Below are 21,989 nucleotides of genomic sequence, written 5' to 3' on the forward strand. Positions count from 1 at the left end.
AGATCGCGTGACCAATTATCCAGCTTCTTCAGAAATTTTTAACACCACGCGTTGGACCTTGTCCATACACGAGATACTCGTTTTCTCGTCGTCCGAACAATTCGTCATTATATCCTGACTCTATATATATCCATGCTGTACCTGCGCCGTCGGCAAAAAAAACATTTACTTTTCCAATTTCCGTTTTTCGTTTAACAGAGTGCAGTATACACATATATATTATACCACAAGAACAGTGAATTGCACTGGCGGATTAAATAACACGGTAGGTACTCGAAGTGTATTTATTCAAAGGAGAGAGATTTATCATAAATAAATGGTGTGCAATAGTCGAAAGGGACAGAGTCAAAGATTAATATTAAATTGCGCTAGTATTATTAGGCTTCGTCAAATAAATACATTAACTTATCTTTGGTAAGGTGGCACGCAACGGACTGTACAGTGTACAAGACATTTAAGGTACCTACCTCTGCTCTCAGCACACACGCAACGACGCGATTCAATTTTGCCTTTGATGCCGCCAGTTTAAGATTCGGTAGCACGCAATCTGCACGCGCTTCGTATTAAACTCCGTGTCTCGTATCCAGCCCTTTCATTTCTTTCACGAAAGAGAGACCCGCTCCATTCAGTCGGAGCTATATATGTATATACATATTTATATACAGGTAAGATGGCGTAATTTGATTTTAAACGTCCAGTTCAGCGATCTTGCGAGTTTCTTCAACTGCGATGTATTTAGCATTATCGAACGTATAATGTACATAATTCCCAAAAGTGTATTGACAGCGGTATCTCTTCAAGTATACATATATATATATATATGTAGCTATTAAAATTAAGAAGACGAGTGATTTCCCAATGTTTTCACAGTTGTTTTATCAAGAGATACTATATATATACAGAAATGGTAGAGTTGCTAGGATTAGTTTGAGCGTCGAAACGAATGGCTTCCTAATGCTTTTGAAATCAGCTAGTAAAACCCATGGGGAAACTTTGTTGGCAGCGTTGATAGTCTTTGGAGGGTGTTTGTAGGTGGGGAAATGAACGAGGGGGGTGGGGGAGGGGCTGCTTTAACGGCGAGGCAAGTTAGAGACCGTGGTAGCTGATGTTTAACGGCTGACCATCACCTCGCGGGTTACTTTCTTCTTCTTCTTCTTCTTCTTCCTCTCCACCTCCTCCATCTTCGACGTTTGGAGGTTTACGACGGCTTGAGAATCCTGAAAATATCTTCGGGAATTTCAGACTCCTGTCGGCACCGACCACTATCCGTTCCGCTCACGTGATGCAAAATACAATTCCACACTGACTGTACATACATATACGCTGTACACTCGTAATCCATTACTCGTATCTTTAAATCGAACATCGTGCGATTGCAACACGCGAATCCGCATGACATTCTTATTAGTCGAGAGGCAACAATGACGAAACTGTTTCGTTTTTCTGTTTTACTTCCAATCCGACAGTTCGCTTTGTTTCTCCAGAGAATTTAAGCGAGAGAACCAACTTTTTGCTTAAATCCAAACCAACGTTTTCTGTATGTGTCGATATAACAACCGAGCTGCAGTTTGGTAATGATTTTGCATTAAACTTTTCCAACTGTTTCCATATATATATATATATATATATATATACTGTACAAAGAACAAACTGTTACACTGCTCCGAATCTTTCGATAAAACATGAACGAATCTCCTAACTTTCTTTCACAGGAATGATTCATTGATGCAAGAGTCGTACAGGTTTATCGGGCTGTGTATATAAACACGTGGGAATCAATTATTAATATCGCTGATGGTTATATTGCGGTATTGATTTGGAGAATGAAAGAATACAGTTATACTACGTGGCTAATTGGACAGATAATTATAGATTGGCTCTCGGGATAACGGATGTTGAAATGTATACGTATTTATAGAAGCATCTTGCGCGGCGGCGGCTCTTCGTATCTCTCTTTCATTATTATCGAGTCATCGTGTACATGCACGGCTCTTTATGGCAATTATTGTTGGCGACAACTTCAACGACTATACGGAGTTTCCTATTGAATATAACCCCTTGAAGAGGGAATTCCTATTGTGTCGTGTCGGTGTGTACCTCTTGCTTTATTACTGTAGCCGGCATTGAAAGCTTCGGGAACGTGAAAGTGGCGTGATGGCGATAAAGGGATAATCGTTCCTCGATTCACAATGCTAAAAACATCGTTTCTATGTATACACGAGGCTCGTCTTTAATCGGCGCAAAATTAGAAATTAATCAATTTGTGTCTCGAGTGTATTATTGGTGAAATTAGAAATGAATTGGATTTCGAATAAATGCATAAGAGAGTCAGAGAGAGAGAGAGAGAGAGAGAGAGAGAAGAGTACCGGACACACGTGGATTGAAAAGTTTATATCGCGACAAGGCTGTAAGACTCGATATTAAAACGATTGAAATATTTATAAATCAATCGCAAGGCATAATTTGCATGTCCGTATAACCGAAGGTGGAACATCAATATGCATATGAACTTCTAGTACTTGCAAATGCTTCGGTATAAGAGAGGCGATTTCCGGTAACGATAGATCCAGATAAACGAGTATGTATGGGTGGTGCAGCGTATATAGAAGGCAGTTTTCCTAGCGAGAGCTTGGCTTGTATTTAACGCTTAGTCATAGGAATTAGTCGGGTTTGTACGAGGTGTGGTCCTAGATTGGTTACGCGTTAGGTGTTGAGTAGGACAGGCTGAGCAATTAACGCCACGGGCGGTAAAGCTTCGAACCGGCTTGAAGAAGCTATACACCTGTGGTGCTTCTTCTGTCGTCGGAGGGCCCACGCCTCTTTCCTACATATATATAGATATATACCCGACGGAAACGCAATCGTCACCAAGGCCTACGTCGACTCACCCAGCGTTCGACTACCAACGTCGTGTTCCACTCGAAAGAAAAACCTGATAAAATGCGAGGAACGATGGTTTGAATGAAGAGGGGGGAGGGCAGGGGGATTTCAAGTTCACGCGGTAATTGGAAAAGAGGAAAAAAGAAGCGAGCAATTCTTAGCCTCGTTTCTAAGTGCAGAGGCTTCGCCGGGGCATCGAGGCAGCCGCATCTAGAGTTATCAGTGGCCCCTGAGCCATTATACCCCATTACGTACGTCACTGATCGGTTCGTGGCACGGGATCGCCGATCCACTCCCCTTATTCGCACTCCGACGATCATCATCGAAGCACCAGTGGCGCGGCACTTACTAACTAAGAAGATGGAGAAGGAGCAGCAGCAACAACGGCGGCGGCAGTAGAAGAAGAAGAAGGGAGAATAAATGTAAAAGAAAGAGGGCAAAAAGAAGCTGAAAAAGGAGAGTGAAGGAATAGGGAGCCGTGCAGAGGGGGATGGGAGAAGGAACGAAGGCAAAAGCAGCGCAGGAACCAACCTTCCATGGTTCCACGCTGCTCATCTGGCCCGAAGAGGGTCGCTCAGGGCTGTGCCAACACCTCCCCAAACCCTTCCTAAAGAGAGATCCTTGCAAATTCGAGACTGGGACAAAAAACGTCAATTAATAAATTTTATCAGTGGAAAAAGTGACAAAGTTAATTTGGTAATTTGGCAGAATGACGTGGATTAGTGGGATTTTTTCCTCGGAGAGTGCAAAGGTTGTTATCTGCCCTCCCACAGCTTTGCCAGCCCTCCGAGAGGTGCAAAGACTCGGGAGCTTTTTTGCGCTGGCGAGGGTCGCGTGAGCTGATTCAGACGGCTCGTATATGCGAGACCGAAATGCATGAATAATTTCAAGCTCTATATACGTTTTAATAGCTTCTCTCTCTCTCTCTCTCTCTCTCTCTCTCTCTCTCCTCCGCCATCTTGGTACTTTGAAAAGTGCACGACGTTGGGAGTAGATAAAAAAAACTGAATAAATAAATACTCTCTCTCTCTCTATATATATATATATAGAAAAGAGCGTTTTCCCTCATGCAAATGCCCAGCGTGGATCGGGTAGATTGAATTTTTTCTCGTCGTACCTCCCGTGGTAAATGGAAAATTGGCATGTGTAAATTGCTGACGTCACACGTCCTATAAATTTATGTCGGATAATTGCAAGAGGGGGCCCCGTGTTATTTCAATCGCAGCGAGTTTGAGGGATGTCAGTGGTTTTATCGGGTTTTATCGGGATGCAGTGGCGTCGGCGGCGACTCTTTAAATCTCGATGCTGGAGGCAGGTGACTACCAAGCGTGCTCCGTGCGTAAATACAGCCCTGGGCGTGAGTTTGCGCTCTCTGCTTAAGGCGCGGACCATAATATGTCGAAAGTGCGCTGAGCGATAGCTTTGCAGCCTCCTAGAATCTCGCATCTCGCTCGGTCCCGGTGCTGACCGCTTCTCTCGCGCTCCCTTCATCCTGGGCCGGTTTGCCTTCCTCGGGGACGCCGAGATGTTGCCGAGGTGGTATTAATTGGCGGCCAGCTCGGCCCCCTGTGATTAGCCCCTTGCAGCCGCCGCCACCTCTGATTCTTCTTCGGGACTCCTCGCCACACCATGACGCGACACGCTACACGGTATACTCACCAATACACATACCACGATCTTATATATATACCAGTCAACACTTTATGCCATTCTCCGTGCACCTATATATATATATATATATATATTGAGAGACTCGGATCTGTGCAAATGGACAAAACGCATGAGAAAAAATGAAGAATTTTTCTATTTTTTCCATCCTCCTTCTTTTTACTCCGCTTTTCATCAAAGCTCTCATTAAAATTTGTCGCGATTATTCAAAGGAAGTAGTTAATTAGTTGGATGACTGTAAAGATTTTCCTTGGCAGCTGAGAAAAAAGTTTTACGACGGACTTGAAAGCGTGTTAGCAGCGGTGCATGAGCTGGATAGACACTGCTAGGAAATTAGAAACTGCTAATTGTACGGGCAGTAATTGGGGATTTAAAGATGTTGCGCGCTTAAATGCGAAGGCCGATCATCGCTTAGCGCGTTTCATGATCAAAGTAGCTCGGATACGGGCATATCAAATTTATTGCAACGTGTTTACGAGCTATTTATCATCGAGCGAATGTGGGATCGAGTCATGATACAAAAACGCGTTTCTTAAATATTCGAGCAACACTGTTTCAACCGATCTGTTAATTAAATAATTATATTGGTCGTGGATGACCAGATGAAGAACGCGAGGAACGTCACGAGAACGTGTGATAAATAATATTACGTAATTGATGTAGTAAATTCATGGTGTGTAGTATTGACGTAACGAGGGTCCAGTATATTGGCAAGTTTTATCGACGAATAATTCTGCAATTTTTGTAATAATAATAATATAGCTTTAATAGGATTGTAATAGGGACGAGGGGTGTTTTCTCTGTACACGTAGATTTACATCTAGGTATAGGTGTTAATATATAGGGATAGACAGAATTATTTCGCACATATTGGCGCAGTTATGGTGCTACACCTGCCCTGTAACAGGTGTCCAGTAAACTATAAATTGACGAAGAGTATACGGCATGTGGAGTCTTTGTAGCACAGACGCGTTGAATTGGCTATAGCACGTAATATAGAAATCTATAATATACTTGGTGAATAGCGCGGAGACTAGCAGTCTCCTGACTAAGAGTGCTAAAATGGCTAAGCGTGAAATTTCCTTTGAGCTAATATAACGATGCTTAAGAGAAAATCAATCCTTGATCGAGATCCTGGATCGGAAGATTGTTGCCCTATTATCTTGTTTCGAGATTTCGTTTGATTTCGTCTATAATGCAAGAGTAGAGAAAGGTGTACGAGCAGATTCGAACATTGCATTTGAGCTAGAATGAAAGTTTCTCTTATCGGGAATGTTGAATTCTTTTTGCCATTATTATTTTCTTTTATATAAGAAAAGCCTGTGTTTATAAAGCTCTTTCCATAGGTTTTCATAGCTTACATACACGAAATAAAGTTGGTCTAATTATTCCCTTCCATGTCTAGCAACAGTATGCCCCCGAGTATAGTGTTGCAATGCTGCACGCAACAAAAACTAATGTTTGCTTTAAGCGGTTTCGTGTTCCCTATATTCGTATATTTGTATTCACACGAAAGTTTAATTGACACGTAATTACATTCTCTCGCGAGAAATAATTTAATTACTGGAGAAAAGATTGTTTCGCTGTGAAATTTCATACATCACGTCGATTCGCTACTCCCCTATACACATCAAATAAATCTACATACAAAATCCAGAAAAACCGGTCTAGGAGTTGAGTTTGATGGTCGATGCTACGCCAATGGATGGTAAAAAATCATCGCTCCAATTTCTCCAACTATGCATTTATTGAATTTCCAGAGAGATGCTTTCAAAGTTTCGTGTATGTGGAATTTATCACGTCATAAAATGTGGAGAAATATTAGGGGGTCGAAGGTAGTGAAAAGGTAAGAGCAAGAGTGCGAGAGAGATGGAGAGAGTATAACACGTAGAAGGGAGAAAAGTGGGTTAAAGGAAACTGGGGTCTAAAATGAAATCGGTCGTCCACGGTTTGGGGCGCCTATGGAAAGAGAGGCCTCTGATGTTTAGGTTGTTTGACTTGGCGGCTGTGGAGCGCTCTGTAATTATCTCGCCTGGCATGTAACTGCCTGCCCAGCTGTATAACTATCCGATCCGATGCGATCCGAAAACCGAGCGAGTGATATCCCCTGCACGCATTACGCTCAGCCTATAAAAGCGTACGGCAGCAACATGCGTGGCACGAAGGGTATAAAGGACTCGCGCTCAGAAGGGGGGAGGGGGGGGGGAAGCCGCGCAGTAACATATTCAGCGGAACATTTATACGTCGATCCCGATACAGGAGGAGATAGCAGCTCAGTCAAGTGCCTCTAATCGAAGCTTCCGCCTCCCTGTGTTTACGTTATGATAATCGATCTACGGCCTTCGTGCCTTTAAAACATATATTTCTGAAAATTTCGCAAAAATAATTATATGCGCGCGCCTATATATACCAGACAACGCCATTAGCCCTAAATCATCCCGAGGAATACGTGAAATTCCAGCGGGATTTGCCCCGATCCTCCTGGATATGTATAATATCGTGGGATTAATATTTATGGACGATATGCTATATCATTGATATAAAGCAAACTCGTTTCACAGGTAAACACACTGGCATTTAGAGATTCTAGCATTTCAATGCTCACTGGCTCACCGTCCGCCGATCCCACCGAGCTAATCGATTTGTAAGTGTGACCGTGCCGGCTCGGTCTCTTCCTTTACCTACCACGTGCTCCTTCAATTTATTTGCTGACCAACCTCGACCGCCAACACCAAAATCCAACCTTCGCATTGTTCGATTCACGAAACTCAATGCACGAAACTTTTAACCAAAGCTCGAGGAAAAAAACTTTATTCTTTATATATCTTGGGTGGCACAATCCTCTCCCCCCTTCCCCCGCACACTATCCTTCTCTCTTCTTGTACCTCGCTAGCCGACTATTCATTGTTCCTCGGGAATAAATAATTTCATTGAACCAACAATTTTTCGACGTTTTAACGACGCTAATAAAACGCATCTCACGCTTATTACGAATTATGGCAAACACGTCCAATGAAGAAAAAAAATGATAAATCGATGCAATAATTGACTCTCGCATCAGATTGAAATTTAATCGAGCAAAGAGGCTCGAGAGTTCAAGGAAAAATTCGAACTCTCGCGGAGTTTAAATTTCGTCACGGTTTCCCATTATGTGCTCGTATAATTTTTCACATTAATTAATTCGTTTTGCTCCTATATACGTGGCCTGCTTTCGTGATTAATATTTTCTGCCCCAATCAAAACAAGCTGCAAACTCGTCAGTTAGCTTGTATTATAATTAAACTTGAAATCTCTCATCTCTTTTCACAGCGTACAACACGTGCACGAGTTTAAACCTGTATTAATGATATTAGCGTCGAGCTAGTATTTTTTAAAGCAAACATACACAAATATGCAATGGTGCGAAAGAATTCTTGGAGAGTGCTCGAACGCGAGATTTGCGGTTCTGGATTCCTTGACAATGAGTGCGCATGGCCTACGGCGGGGTATCACCGGATAGATCGGATCTATTATAGAGCATGAAAGGGAGTAAGGAAAATCTGAAAGAGTTATACTGTGGAAGAGAGAGCGGTTAAGGGGGGGGGGGGGAAGGGGTAGAAATTAAAGAGGAGTTAGATCACCGAATGATAAAGAAGAAAAGAATAGACGAGAGACTGGTGAAGGTTGAGGATCGAGGAGGCGATATGATCGATATAATCCACGTCGATCGAGCGTGTGCGAACATGTGAAAGAGCAGGAAGATGAAGAGGAGGAGGAGGAGGAAGAAGAAGAAAGCAAGAAACGGAGAAGGAGAGCGTGCGTTACAGGACCTTCCTTGGTCTTCGGGTTGTATCCTTCGGTGACCACGAGAGGAAGAGAGAAGGATGTGCTGCCGTTGTGCCGCTGCTGCTTCCAATGCTGGAGGCTCCGAAGAAGGAGGATGAGGATGAGGAGCATAGAATGAGAAGGAGGGAGGTGGCCAGGAGAGGTGTTTTTCGGGGCGTGGCAAAGCCCCACATGATTACCGCGCGAGGTTCGGTCAGCGCGGTGAGAGTTCAAAGCATCAAAGAGCTCCGACCAGCGAGAAATTGCTTAGGATTCATCTGGCCGCTACGGCTATAAGCCCCCAGCCCCGCAGTCTCCGATCTTCCACTCCCCACCTCACCCTTCTCCTCGTTCACAAACCTCAACTTCCACACGATTCTCCCCTGCCCCATCCACTCTCCAATCTTTTACTCTTCGAAATCCCCTACATACGTTCCGTCAACGTCTCGTATACGTGTCGTAAATGTACGTCCTCTATCTCCACTCGCTCCTCATCTTCCTGTCACTTTCCCACAATATTCCTATATTTTCGTTGAGTTTTCTACAGTTTTTTTCTAGTTGACATCGCGTAGTTTCAATAGAGCCGTTGTAACCTTGACTTTTGGTATTTTTATCGAAATTCGCGTATGCTAATTTGCAGGAAGACGCGAAATATGCGAGTTAACCCAATCGGGTTTTGGATCTTTTCGAAAGAATGCTGAAGACTGATATAATTTAGGTTGAACATTGTATGGGAGTCAGGGATGTGTTAATTAATTAATCTCGTTATTAAAGTGAAATTGTATAACCCGAATTATAGTCTCGATGGAGGATCTTCCCGGATATATTTATAGAAAGATTTACTGTGTATCCTCAAACATCATCACCGATGTGACTCAATATTTCTCAATATATATATATATATATATGAAATTCGAAGGCGTGTACGTGTTCTCGTCGTTACTTAGGATTTGACCTCTCCCTTTCTCTTTTCTAAAAGTTTTGGCAGCTCCGGAAAGCCATCAGGGTTACAATTGACTTCTTCAGGGGCTCCATCGAGGCTAATTAATAACGTCGGAGATCCACCTTTTTAACCGCACTCTCAACTAGCCCCGAGGCTCGAGGTACCATTCTATTCCATGACCATTCTTTCGTCGGGGGATTTATGATATTGGACTTAGCCACGGCATTTACCGAGAATTTTCGGCCGAGCAATAAAAAGCCGGTGGATCTCTGAGCGTGGTGGTGTGAAAAGGGGGTGAGGCAAGGGGTGCAAGAGTGGAGAAATGAAAGGAAGGAGAGGCGTGATGGACGGTGGCCGATCAGCGCCGTCACAATAATGATCAGCGTAAATAATGAGCCTCGTTATAATCGTACGCAATCAGCCTGCTCTTTTCGTCAGTGACTTTTCTCGTCCCAGCGACTCTCTTATTGCTTATTATACCTTCTTATTATCGATCATGCTGCTCGCTCTAAGTGCTCCAAAGTCCTCTTCTTCTTTCAACGTAGTCCTCTCTTCTTCGATCGTGACACGTGCACGCTACTACCCATTTTCACTTCCTCCGTCTGTCTGTCTGCCCCGAGTAATTTCATACTTTGCTGATGAATGCCAACTCTCATCCTTCCACCCTTTCAAACAACTCCGAGAGCTCCGGACTTGCGTGAAATCTCACGACCAACTTTAATTAAATTCCCATGACGACCACGTATATATGTCGCGGTATACGGATTTAACGAGGGATGCGACAGAGTTCAAGGTCGATGCTTACGGATGTTTCTGGTCCATCCGTCCGTCGATCCGTTCATCGAACTGTCAAGCTTTTCCTTTTCAAAATGTCGAACCTCTGTCACTAGAATTCCACCTTCTTCGTGCCTGCACTATTATGTTCTCCAAAGTGGAGAAGAATCCAGACTACTTTGAGTGTTTATCTTGATTCTTAGGCCACGACTTTGCAATAAGGAAAATAATTTATTATAGAAAAGCCTTATCAAGCTGCAGTTAATAAAAGCAGGAACAGCCGAGTGACGGAACCGTGAGTTATTAAAATAAAAACTGTACTACGGCAAGAAATACGAAATGTTATGTACTTCTCACAGCGATATTTAGCGTCGAGTTGAGGAGGAAATTTATAGGCGTCATTCATTGGACCGCAAGGTGTTAATGACATTACAGCTTCTTACTATCCAACATAATTACACATAAATTCCTCGTGACACGAATATTTTCCTCGTTGCGCAAATACCTTCATCAATTATCTTCCATCGTTCTAAAGAGTTAACGCGATCTAATTTCTCTGGGTACAATATATATATATATATATATATATATAGTATAAAAACGATGATCGGCAGAGGCGCGAAAAGAACAGCATCGTGTAGTGATGGAAGGACGAGATGGTTGAGAGAAGGAGGAGAATAGGGGGGGGGGGGGGGAGGGGAGTAGGATAAGCCATTTATCTTTCGAACTGTCTGTGCACACATAGCGTCAGCCACTCGATTGTTCTCCTCTCGCCACGCGGAACAGCTTATCTTCCTCGATCCCCCTTAACGATAAACATACCTTATAATACTTAACATGAGTGATAACTAATGTGAGATGCGTTAGATACAGCCGAGTAAATTAAAAACCAATTAACACCCCCTCGTCTATGCGAAATTCCAACAAGAGCATTCCTTATTGAAATCCTACCCCTTCGAAACCAGTTTGCATAGATCGTTATACTCTCGTACGGAGGACTATACACTCGAAAGATATAATTAAGCTCCGGATTATCAGAATGAAATTTCAACGTTGCACGTGTATATTCCAGTGTGTTAAAACCGGGAGAGGTGGAAAATTGGTTCGGTGGTGTAGATATATGAAGAGTGGAATTTAAATCTCATTGGTTGCAAGTATTCCAATAATAAGACGGGCCACCTGACACGATCCATCAGGAAATAAACATTCCACTGGTACATTAAGGTATCGCGTTATGGCCTCCATATGCATGATGCGCGGTGCACTCGGCAATAGGATATCCCATCAGCAACGGGCCGACGTATTATAAACCACGCTGTAAAACGGTAACGTGTAAGAAGTTCTGAACCGCGTGCGAGAGGCTCCGTATCGTTTTTAGCGCTGGCACGCCGACTCTGCACGAAGCCACACACTTAATTGATTCCGGTCTACGAGTATAGCAAATTCCAGAGTAGAGAAGAAAAGTAGAAATCTCGCGCGCGCGGGAAAGGAAAATTCTCTATGGCCTTTGGAATCGGTTTAATAAAAAGTAATTGATAGTTTTTCCCGACCCGGCCTCGATCCTGGACAATGAAGGAATGATCTGGGAACGACTGTTTGCAAACTGATGAAAATTTCTCATGACAGCTATCTGTGCGTGTAGAATCGCGCAGACCCACACTCGGAGATATGTTTAGGCCTTGTCGTGTCGAATTGAGCGTAACGCCCGAGTCGATGCGCGTAAAGGGGAGTGTGCTATATAGCTCGGGTATTGGGAAGGTGGATTAAGGGAGGGGGAGGGGGGGGGGGTTGGAGAAAGAGAGAGATTGTGTGTATGTGTCACTCGTTGTAGCGAGAAACGAGTGGAAGAAAAGTCAGTGCAGGGGAGCACGGTCCATTATATTCGAATTACGGACGTGTTTGGGGGTTGCTGACATTGTACGAATTGCCCCGCAGTATTTTGCCAGCCAGGCTCTCGCTCACCCCTCGCTGCCAGCGCGAAATCTGCGTTCCTCGCTGCATATGCGCGCGTCTACTCGCATCACCGGAACAAATTTCAACCACCGGATCGAGCGGTTGCGTTTAAAATAAATCGCTCGTGCCCCGCTATCCGTCACCGATCGTGCGAGACGCGCTACGTTCGTGTGTATATATATATACGTTTCTCCTAGGGTCCGTTTATAACCGCAATGATCACCATTCTGCTTTATCATCCATTAACATTTTTATGAAGAAATATGTGAAAATAATAAGAGTACTCTTCCAAAGTAGCCTATTATTTTATAGCCTATAGCTATTGTACATTATATACAGCATTATAACACGATTTTCCGATTTATCACCAAATCCTCGTTAAGCTGTATAGAATATTTATAAATAATCACCGATCGTCGACACGCTCTGATAATTCCCACTAAAAATTTAACGTGTTCTTTTATGTACAAGGTTCAGGGTTTCGATCGACAAATTTCCACCACGAGGGGATATCCTTTTGGAGAATCAATTAAGGACGTTCTTTAAGATCGCGAATCGATTATGCGCGTGCCATTTTAACAGCGAACTTTTGTGGTTTTACTACCGCGAGATTACAGTTACAGCTGGCATCGTTGATTGAATATATCCTATCCCATCGCATCGCATCGACAGCGGTATATACCGCGCAGTGTGTACGCGTATATATATATATATATATATGTTAGTACTATATATACGGCAGCACCAAGAACGCCGGTCGCGAGAGTTGCCGAAACGCACATGCGAGGCTGGAAAAGTGCAAACCGCGACGGAAAGCTACACAGCGTACACAAAGAGCGCATTAGCCCTGGCCATAAAATAAAATAGCTAGCCCATTCAGCTATTCTTCCTTCTCGCCAATGGGGAATCCAGCGTGTACGTTTTATAACACGCCGGCCGGACTGCCGAGCCAACTTATTTACACACTCAACCACACGCGTACATACGTATACGAGCACAACGACGCTACGTGGAGCCAAGTACACGTCTGATGCAATGCTACACACATTACACATCTTGGCTGGAGAACCACACATTGATATATGTGTATATATATATATATATATATATATATATTTAACGTGCAGCCATTACGAGCGAAAGATGACGGCCATTTTGTAAAGGCACCATCCGTGACGACACATACCTGGTATGTACTTCGTAGTACCTCTCGGCCTAACCTTTCCTACCCTCCCGTATTTCAAAAAAATAATTAACTCCTCTCTGAATATCCCCCAACACTTTGCACAGAGACTCTTGTGCTATATAGTCTCCACACTTGGACGAGCCACGTGCTATACGAGATCCTCGATTTTTTTATATGTGTACTGGAGGCTTATATATATATATGAATTATTCAGGACGTTGTTTATTCGTCGAGTACACTAGACAATAGCTTGGGTGATTAGGGACTGCATACTCGAATGATTTTTAAACTGACGTAAGACGAGAAATCTACCTTTCAGCGTTGACATTGATCGATCGCCAGTGATAACCACTTCCTTTCTTCATAGGCGATTTTTAATCAGTTAAACTGCAGTTTGCTGTACTGATAAGGACTGACATTCGCCGAAGCTGATTTGGATGCATAAGAAATTCAATCGAAACGACTTCATAATTGACCGATAAATATCGCGAAGAAGAAGCCTGTTTTCTACAATTCTATACATATATATATATATATATATATATTTATGTATATAGAATGGAGCAGCACGATTTATAATCTGAATTGTTTATGACAAGCTGTTTATTCCCGTCAATCTAGCAGGCAACTGCAGAGTTTTATTCACTCTTCATGGCTGCGATTAGAAAGTCGATGTTAGAATGCATCCGAGCTACAATCTGTAACTGAGCAAGTAGCACAGCTCTCTTTAGAAGACCATCGTTTATAAACATGCACCACGGTAATTGGCATAAACGATGCGCCTGGATACTCATAAGACACCTGACAATATATTACACTTTATCATCACTATCATCAGGCGCGATTATAATTGATTAGATGGACATCCATAAAGCTTTTTTCACATTGCTGCTCGATAAACGCAATAAAGCCAATGAGCAGGCCTGTTTCATTAGTGCTTGTCTCTGAACTCATCAGGGTAAGTAATTACCACGAGCTGGTGATGGAAGAAAAAATAAGGAGCTTATATTGTGTGGATTTTTTGAGGAACAGAGGAGTGGACTGTGCATGGAAACACGTTTAAATTGTTTTAAGGAAATTGTTGTACGGGGAATAAAAAATTTAATACAAGTATGAGTGTTCGATTGCAGATGTATGAGACATCGAAACGATAATCAGTTTTTGTCATTGACGGTCCATGGTTTGCAGGATCCTATATAGGTGGAAAGGCTATTATTCACGGTCCTCCTGGTCCCCCCCCCCTCACCCTCTACCCCCGCAAAATTCTCCAACGCGTTGCACCACGCTCATCTACCCCCACCCCCTCCGCTTCCTTTTCCAACCCCCTCGTTCTTATCCTGTTCCACCACCACGACCACCCTGTGCTCGAGACGAGAATAACAATTGAAAAATTGCCGAGCGCACAAGTAGCGGCGCGTGCCACGTGGAATGGCAATGATTCAATGAATTCTGCAAACACAGCGCTTTCTCGATTCGCCGGGGGTGAGTCACGGGTCCCCGGTCCCAACCTGACAAGCTTACGCTCTTAGCGCTCCAACGCCAATGAATGACAATGCTTTCTGAAATAATAAAACCAACCCCCGCCCCATCTCACAAAATTCGCGCCTCGCTGCTCGCGACAATCCCCGTTTTTGTCTTTTCTTTTCTTCAACCGGATCGACTTTGGATCTCGACCCTTCTTATTTCCAAAACTCACCCCCTCTAACGTCTCTCCGGTCTCTCGATGTTGACACGGTCTTCTCGAGGAAAATCCATCCTCGTACGTGTGCCAGAATTTTCTAAAGAGTACAGGATAATTATATACTTATAATCTCTCGAGAATGTATATAATTTTGTAACTGGTATAGATTTTTTCTTGTAAATTTACCTCAGGCTGCAAATAAATAATTTAAAAATTATTATTAAATTAAAAACGTAAATTATTTATACTGGTACAAAATCGTGAGGCACAAAGTTGCTCACGAACGTTGTAGTTTCTCCAGAAAATTTTAAAAGTGTAATCCAACGTCGTTGCAAGGAAAAACAAATTCAATTCCAGGAACTTTTCGACGAAGCATGGGAGGATTTTAATTATTCACCGTAAACTTCTAGTTCATCGGAGCACAAAATGCTGAAGCGGTATAATTTCGATAGTCGACGGGCCGAAACATTGAGTCTGCTACTATACCAATTTTACCAGCTATCGAAAGACTAATATCCGCTGGAAAACTTGGACATTCATCAATTTTCTTTATTATTATTAGGTACTCCGAAGAGAAAGATGTATATATGCGGTATATGTATTAGATATCACACGAGGCTCGTCAATTTAAAATCCGTGGTTCGTGTTCAAATCCACGGGGTGATATATGGCTCTTATATCCAGTTTATGTGTTTCCTCGAGGCTTCTGTTCGAGGTGTAATACCTACGTCGTCGTTGGTGAGAAAACTGCGAATAAGCAAAGTTTGCATTCGGTGTACAAATAGGTGTCGTAAAATACGTGCTTCTTCCTGGCGGTGGCTTCTTTTGCAGCGTACGCTACGATTCACCGATATACATATAGATTCATCGTTTCGCTTGACTATAAAACATATCGCTGCACTGCAGCCTTCAAGAGCGTCGAGTTATCTTTGGGAAATAAATCAAGGATAGTTTATGTCTCAATTAAAATATTTTCCGTGTCTCGGCGAATGTGAGAAAGAAATAAATATTCGTGTGCAAACACGCTGGAATTAATATTGCCGATCGTAAAAAGAAAAGAGGGGAAAAACTGCTGCAGGTAGATCTAATCTTTGGATAGAACGGAAATAATACGTTCGCCATGGGATATCGGTTGAGAAAGAAAAGCTAGCGGTTTGATAGGAGTGCATTTTTTTGCGGGTCGAGCTCGCTGCAGGACGGCCGTAGCAAGACTAATAATCATTCTTTTCAATAATCAGGAAACGACCGGTAGTCGAGTTACTCCTCGCTGGCAACAAAGTGCATTATACAGGCGTTCTTCGGAAAGAGTTGCAAACTTTCGTTAAAATTAATGCGTACGAATGCATATAAATTTAGCCAGGCTGAAATTTACCAGCCACTGAGTTCTGAATAAATAAATTGTGAAAGCTGTCAGAGGTGGATTTTCTACTGGCGTAATACACCTGTACCGCACGCGTGTTAATTTAAGAGCAATTGAATTCGTTAAAAGGCGATTTATTAGCGCAATGCTTTGTGGCCTGTGAAATTCGAGTTGATTAAACAGAAGTCTAATAACATTCGAGTTTTTCCAGCAAAGCTGCGAGCTTCCGTGCCACTTATATCGCGTACCAACGAAGTTGCGTGTAATTATGGCAACATGGCCGCTCGTCCGCGGAATGGACCTGTGCAACAAAGTAGATATGGACGATTAACGTAGTCTGTTATAAGGCTCGTTACGGTCGTTGCTACATTATAGCAGCGCGTAACCGATGGTGCGGAAGTAAAAAGAAGGACTTCCGTGTGTATCAACCTTCCCACTTTAAGAGCGCAATATCTCGCTAATTCGGTCTTTGAGCGTCGGACGTCGTTGGGATCTCGTCCGAACATATTTTCGAGCGCCAATAAAATTTGTAAAAGCTGCGGCTATACGCCTTATTATATATTTACTCCAAGAAACACGCCGACACAAAGTTGCGAGACTCTTAAAACCGATATTAACCAATGATGCAGCGAACGTATAAATATTTCAGCGAGATCTTAAGACGCTCTTCTCGCTCGTACCATAGCAACTGGCGTCGCCATCTTTCTGCTCGTTCCACCTTGTAATGTAGCGGCTCATTAAGTTCCGGAGTCACTATAGATCATGGCCGACGCTCGTTCCTCGGAACCCCATGAGCAACCGTGTGTAGTTTCTATCGTTCCTCCAGATTTCCCATTGCGCCGCACTTTCCAACCCCTGCAAATGCGAGCGTAATATTCGCGTACCATTAACCCCCAGACATTTCCTAAGGGGTGTAATCGTTCCCCGAGTCTCTGCCAGGACTCGATCCACCAGTGTCCCGATTCTTGCATTCCGCACGATCGTACTGCGTGGTGCTCTTCCTGCAAAATAGCCCAGTCAAATGTCTTCGTTTATATGTATATAATACGTACTTTTGTACTTCCTGCAGGAAATCTCACACGCTACGACGAGCTTTCGTGTAATAACAGGGTCGTTGCTCCAACGGTTTGTAACAACTGCTATGAAAGAACTTTGCTCGATGCGATATTGAATAATCGCGGTTGGATCTCGAGGAAAGAAACTACTTACGATTTAATGTTTTATTTTTAACTTAGAACTCTTCGAGAATTCCAGTATATTCTTATTTTGCTTTATTCTCCCTTACGAAATTTGGGGAAGTGTTGTACATGAGTTTCGGTGAATGGATCGTGTACGAGTGATTCGAATTTGAAATCTCAAAGGAAGTGTATAAAAGAGGGAGGGGGGGGGGGCTTCGGTAGCGTGCGATCGGTCAGGATCAGAGAAGGAAATTTTGCTCGCAGTGCGAATCGCCGTGGAGGGCAATGATGAGGAGGGGAGCGAGTGCAAGAGAGGAAGAGAGATGAGAAACACAGACGCGTCGAGGTATGAACGGGTCGTAGGAAATGATTTATAGGGACTGCCTCTTCTGTGCCGCGTTGTTTTCGGCGGTGGCGGCGTTCGAGGATCCTCCTCCTCTCTTATTCTTCTCCGTCCTCCTCTTCCTCTTCTTCGCCTTTGCTCTCGCCAAGCTCTTTCTCAAACAAGAATGAGGAGGCCGAGAGAAAGAAGGCACATACCGGAAACCTCAAGAAGTTCCTTCGAAAAGCAATTGATCTGCAGAAACTAGCAAATTGCCAAGGGACTAAAAAACGTTTCAAGCAAGTTTATTTATAGTAAAGATAGTATCAATTCATAAATCTTAAAAGCCCTCGATTTTATCTGGCTAATCTGTAACTTGCTACAACCGCAACTGCAATTTATTACACGGGTACTGCTTTCTAGGAACGATGCGAAATAGTTGCACTCCATCGTCTATATATATATATATATGTACGATTTACATTAAAGTATTGTCTTAATCCAAGCAGCGATGTTAACTCGGTATAATATCGTTGCTTGCGTTTAATCTCGAGTTTATACGTGTATTTCTGGTATTTAATTTAAGTAATTGGCAATTTCAGGGAGTCTCTACATTTTTATCAGACGGAAATAATTTGAGAAAAAGGAATGAAAGGCGATATGGTATATACATATATATAAGTGTGTATATGCTTGTGTTTAAAAGAGAAAGAAAAAGAGGGAGAGAGACAAAGAGAAAGGTTGAAACGAGGCTAGGCTGGCTGGGCCGTCCAGACAGCGTGGCTCTCATGTAAAAATTTCTTTGCGGTGAACGCGAGCTCCAACGCTGCAAACTTTTTAACCCTTAAATAAATATTGCAGTATACCTTAGATTTTTTAAACGCTACTTTAAGAGCTCACTAATCTTTGAGATATCGTTGCTCGCAACTTTCAATAAATTTTAACGATCGGGACATTTATTGTGTGTAGAGAATTTTTGTTGGGAGCTGGAATGGGGATATGAGGGAGGGGGGGGGGGGGGAGGAGGAGGTAGAATGAGAAAGATATGGTTAAGCTAAAATGAGGATGGAGCGGCTGGGTCTTCCAGACAGCGTGGCTCTGCCGTGACTACAGGTGCGCCTACGGGGATTCACCCCCACCACCCGACGACCCTCTACTCCATGCTCCCTAAAACCTATTACGTTTTCGCCGATCCCAAATTACTGCCGCCACCTTTCTCTCTCTCCCTCCCTTTCGCTCCTTTTTTAACCCCATGGCCAACACAGTGTGGGCATAATCAGCGGATCATCCGACCATCGCATTCTTACCGACCATCTCTCGACATTTTCTCTTTTCCATCCCTCCCCACCCCCCCCTCCCCCCCCTCTCCTTCCCATACTTATATTTCCTACTTGAACCTACCACACGTAATCCCATCGAATAGAAACAATCTCTGCACAATAAATGCTGTAGACAGACCCAATTTCTATTTTTCTCATTACAACATCTCACGAACTACTTTTTCAATAACGTTTAAATGGCAAAGAAGAGCTCGGCAGTGGTAAAAAAGCATTTTAAATTATAGTATATGGTACTATATAGCCGGTGTAATAACGGTTTAGTTGTTTTTTTGCTTGAAATCTGTAGCTATACAGGGATGGTATCAAATAAAGGATAGATTAATAAGGATGCTGCGGGAATGAGGCAGTAGCGAGAGGCACGCTAAGTAATATCCTGATTATCCTCGGTAGGCCGAGGCAACATTTGATTTTTTGCCGGCTTATTGCTCGCTCTGACACGAATGTCACTTTGTGGACTAATAGAACGCGCCGCGCGGCGCAACATAAGCGTGAAACTCGAGCAGCGGCGTTTATAGGGAATCTCTCGCGCGAACAATGGGCTCTTCCATGCACCAGAGGGGATTCCCAAGTTTTCTCGATGTTATTTCGAGCAACGCGAGAGACTCGCAAGAAAATGCAATTACGTTGCATTGGAAAAGGACGAAACGGCCGATTGTTCGAGGGTACTCGAAGGAAATATCGAAGCTGTATGTTTGGCAGGGCTGGGATATGGGTTCACGTGATTCGGGCAAGCGAGCGTTCGCGGCAACAAAACCGTTTCTCCAGCTGTAAGTACTAGCGTCATTATTTAAGCCATTACAGCGCCTCGGCTCTTACTGGCCCGGAGCAAGGACTTAACAAGGCTCGGAGCAAGTTCGCGCCGGCAAAAAAGGACAGAGAGGATAGCCACGCTATGCTATAACGTGTATCGCCGTGGCTCGCTCGGCCAGTCTCGAACGAGAAGGACGAGGCAAGGCAACTCAACTATATTCGTTTGCGCTTGGAACCGCCCGCCGCCGCGCCGCGCCGCGCTGCAGCCGTCGCTATTTTGCCAGAGTTCATTATGTTTACATTGTATATATATATATATATATATATATATATTCTGCCGTGACGTACGTGCAACGGCGAAAGAAATTTTCCACCGTATATACTTTTTATCGTTTCTCTTTTTTACAATCTCTACCCTAAAAAATTCTTCCTCGCGTAATTTATCTTTTTGCGCGTGCAATGTTATTGTTGATTTTTTTTTAAACATAAAAAATGCAGATTTCGATGGTTAGGTATAAATGGGACGCGCGCGGGAGATATTTGCTCGCGCGAGCTTTGCAGGCGGAACGTCGAGGTGTGAAAGGAAAAAGAGTAGAGAAGGCGAATTGAAGAGCGGGTGTTTAAAGGAGAAAAAGAAAGGAAGCTGAGGGAAGAGGGAAGAGGATGCAAGATGAAAGGCATTCCGGCTGGAGAGTCCGACCAAGGGTGATGCCGCGCTCGTACGATGATCAAGGCTTGTTGCGTTCTCGCGTTGTGTTGCGTTGTTGATGCTGGCGTTGCTGCGATACCCTTGTCCCCACGCCACTGCATTTAGCCTAAGGTACTTCGGGACCCGCTCGTTTCGGGGTCCTGAGAACCCCTTCGACGTCTTTTACTCGGCTCGAACCGACTTTGCCCTGATGCCATGCCATGCCGTGCCGTGCCAGGATCGAATACCTCCGAAGCCGAGCTGTGCGCTCGCTCGCGGTAATTCCGCACCTACACCATCACTATCGCCACGTCCCAACGTATCAAAACTCATCATCCTGCGCGGCCCGAATCCCGATCAGCGATAATTCCTCGCCACGCGTTCTTTTAATTAAAATACAAAATTCGTCATGCCTCGATGGGGAATAACACACACGGCTCGCGAAATACGTGCGAAACACGCGAAGAATTCTCCGTCCGTTCTGCGTTTTGGTATTTCTTGGCTGACGGGAAACACGAGTGTTCCCGAACGGACCCCGTCCTTCCCACATCAGCCCTGCGCACTCTCTTATTGAAAGGAGAGACACGCAACCTTTCGGCCCGCTCATTGTGCCATTTTTCGTATACTTTTTGCATTCCTGCTCCTCGCACAATTGGCCGAGCAGTTTGTCGCAAACGACGAATGCTTAAAACTCTGGTGAAAATTTGCGCTAATCAGTCGTCGCTTCTCAATAGCCTCAATTATCTTGTAAACAAAATTGGTCACTTAGGGGAACAATGGTCGATCCAAAATTACGACGGTCGAGTGTTGAGAAGCTACCGAAAGCGAGAATATATATTTCAACAGTGTTTTCTATACAATTTCTCGTTGGTATTGTAATTGTGTTAATTGGCAAAACTCGTGGGTGTGTATGTGTGTTCTTTTCTAATTAAATAACATTAATCTTTTTGCTCGGTCAGCGATGACTCCTGATGGACCACCGGGTATATCGAGGCTTGCCAAAGTTATTCAATCTTAGCCCGTGCCATCCCCTGCCGCTATTCGCCAAGGAAATTAAGTATAAATGATGTTTTTTTATTACACGGCTGGATATGAATTCTCCAGAGCCGCAGCAAGCCAGCGTTGAAAGGAGTCAGTTCCGGTTGGTCCTCGTTTCTCATTCCCGACAACGCAGCGCTTTTAAACAATCTCCATTGTGCGCGTAATTTCAAACCATGCGTGAAATCAACACGTTTTTCCACTTAATTGACGAACACAATCTTGCAAACCTTACCCTCACACGTGATCCGTCCCACGTCTGTGCGAACATCATCGTAAAACGCAACATTTACGTTATATTGCAATTAAACGAAACAATTATTAGAAGCACGTATGTATTCTACTTTCCACGGTTAACTCGCATTTTTGTTCATCGGTATAAGCATTTTGCCGAGCGTTATATATACATATATATATATATGTA

The sequence above is a fragment of the Prorops nasuta genome, unplaced genomic scaffold (genome assembly GCF_024137725.1).
Source record: "Prorops nasuta isolate Cenicafe-Biocafe unplaced genomic scaffold, Cenicafe_Pnas_1.2 PNAS00006, whole genome shotgun sequence".
Lineage (NCBI taxonomy): Eukaryota > Metazoa > Arthropoda > Insecta > Hymenoptera > Bethylidae > Prorops > Prorops nasuta.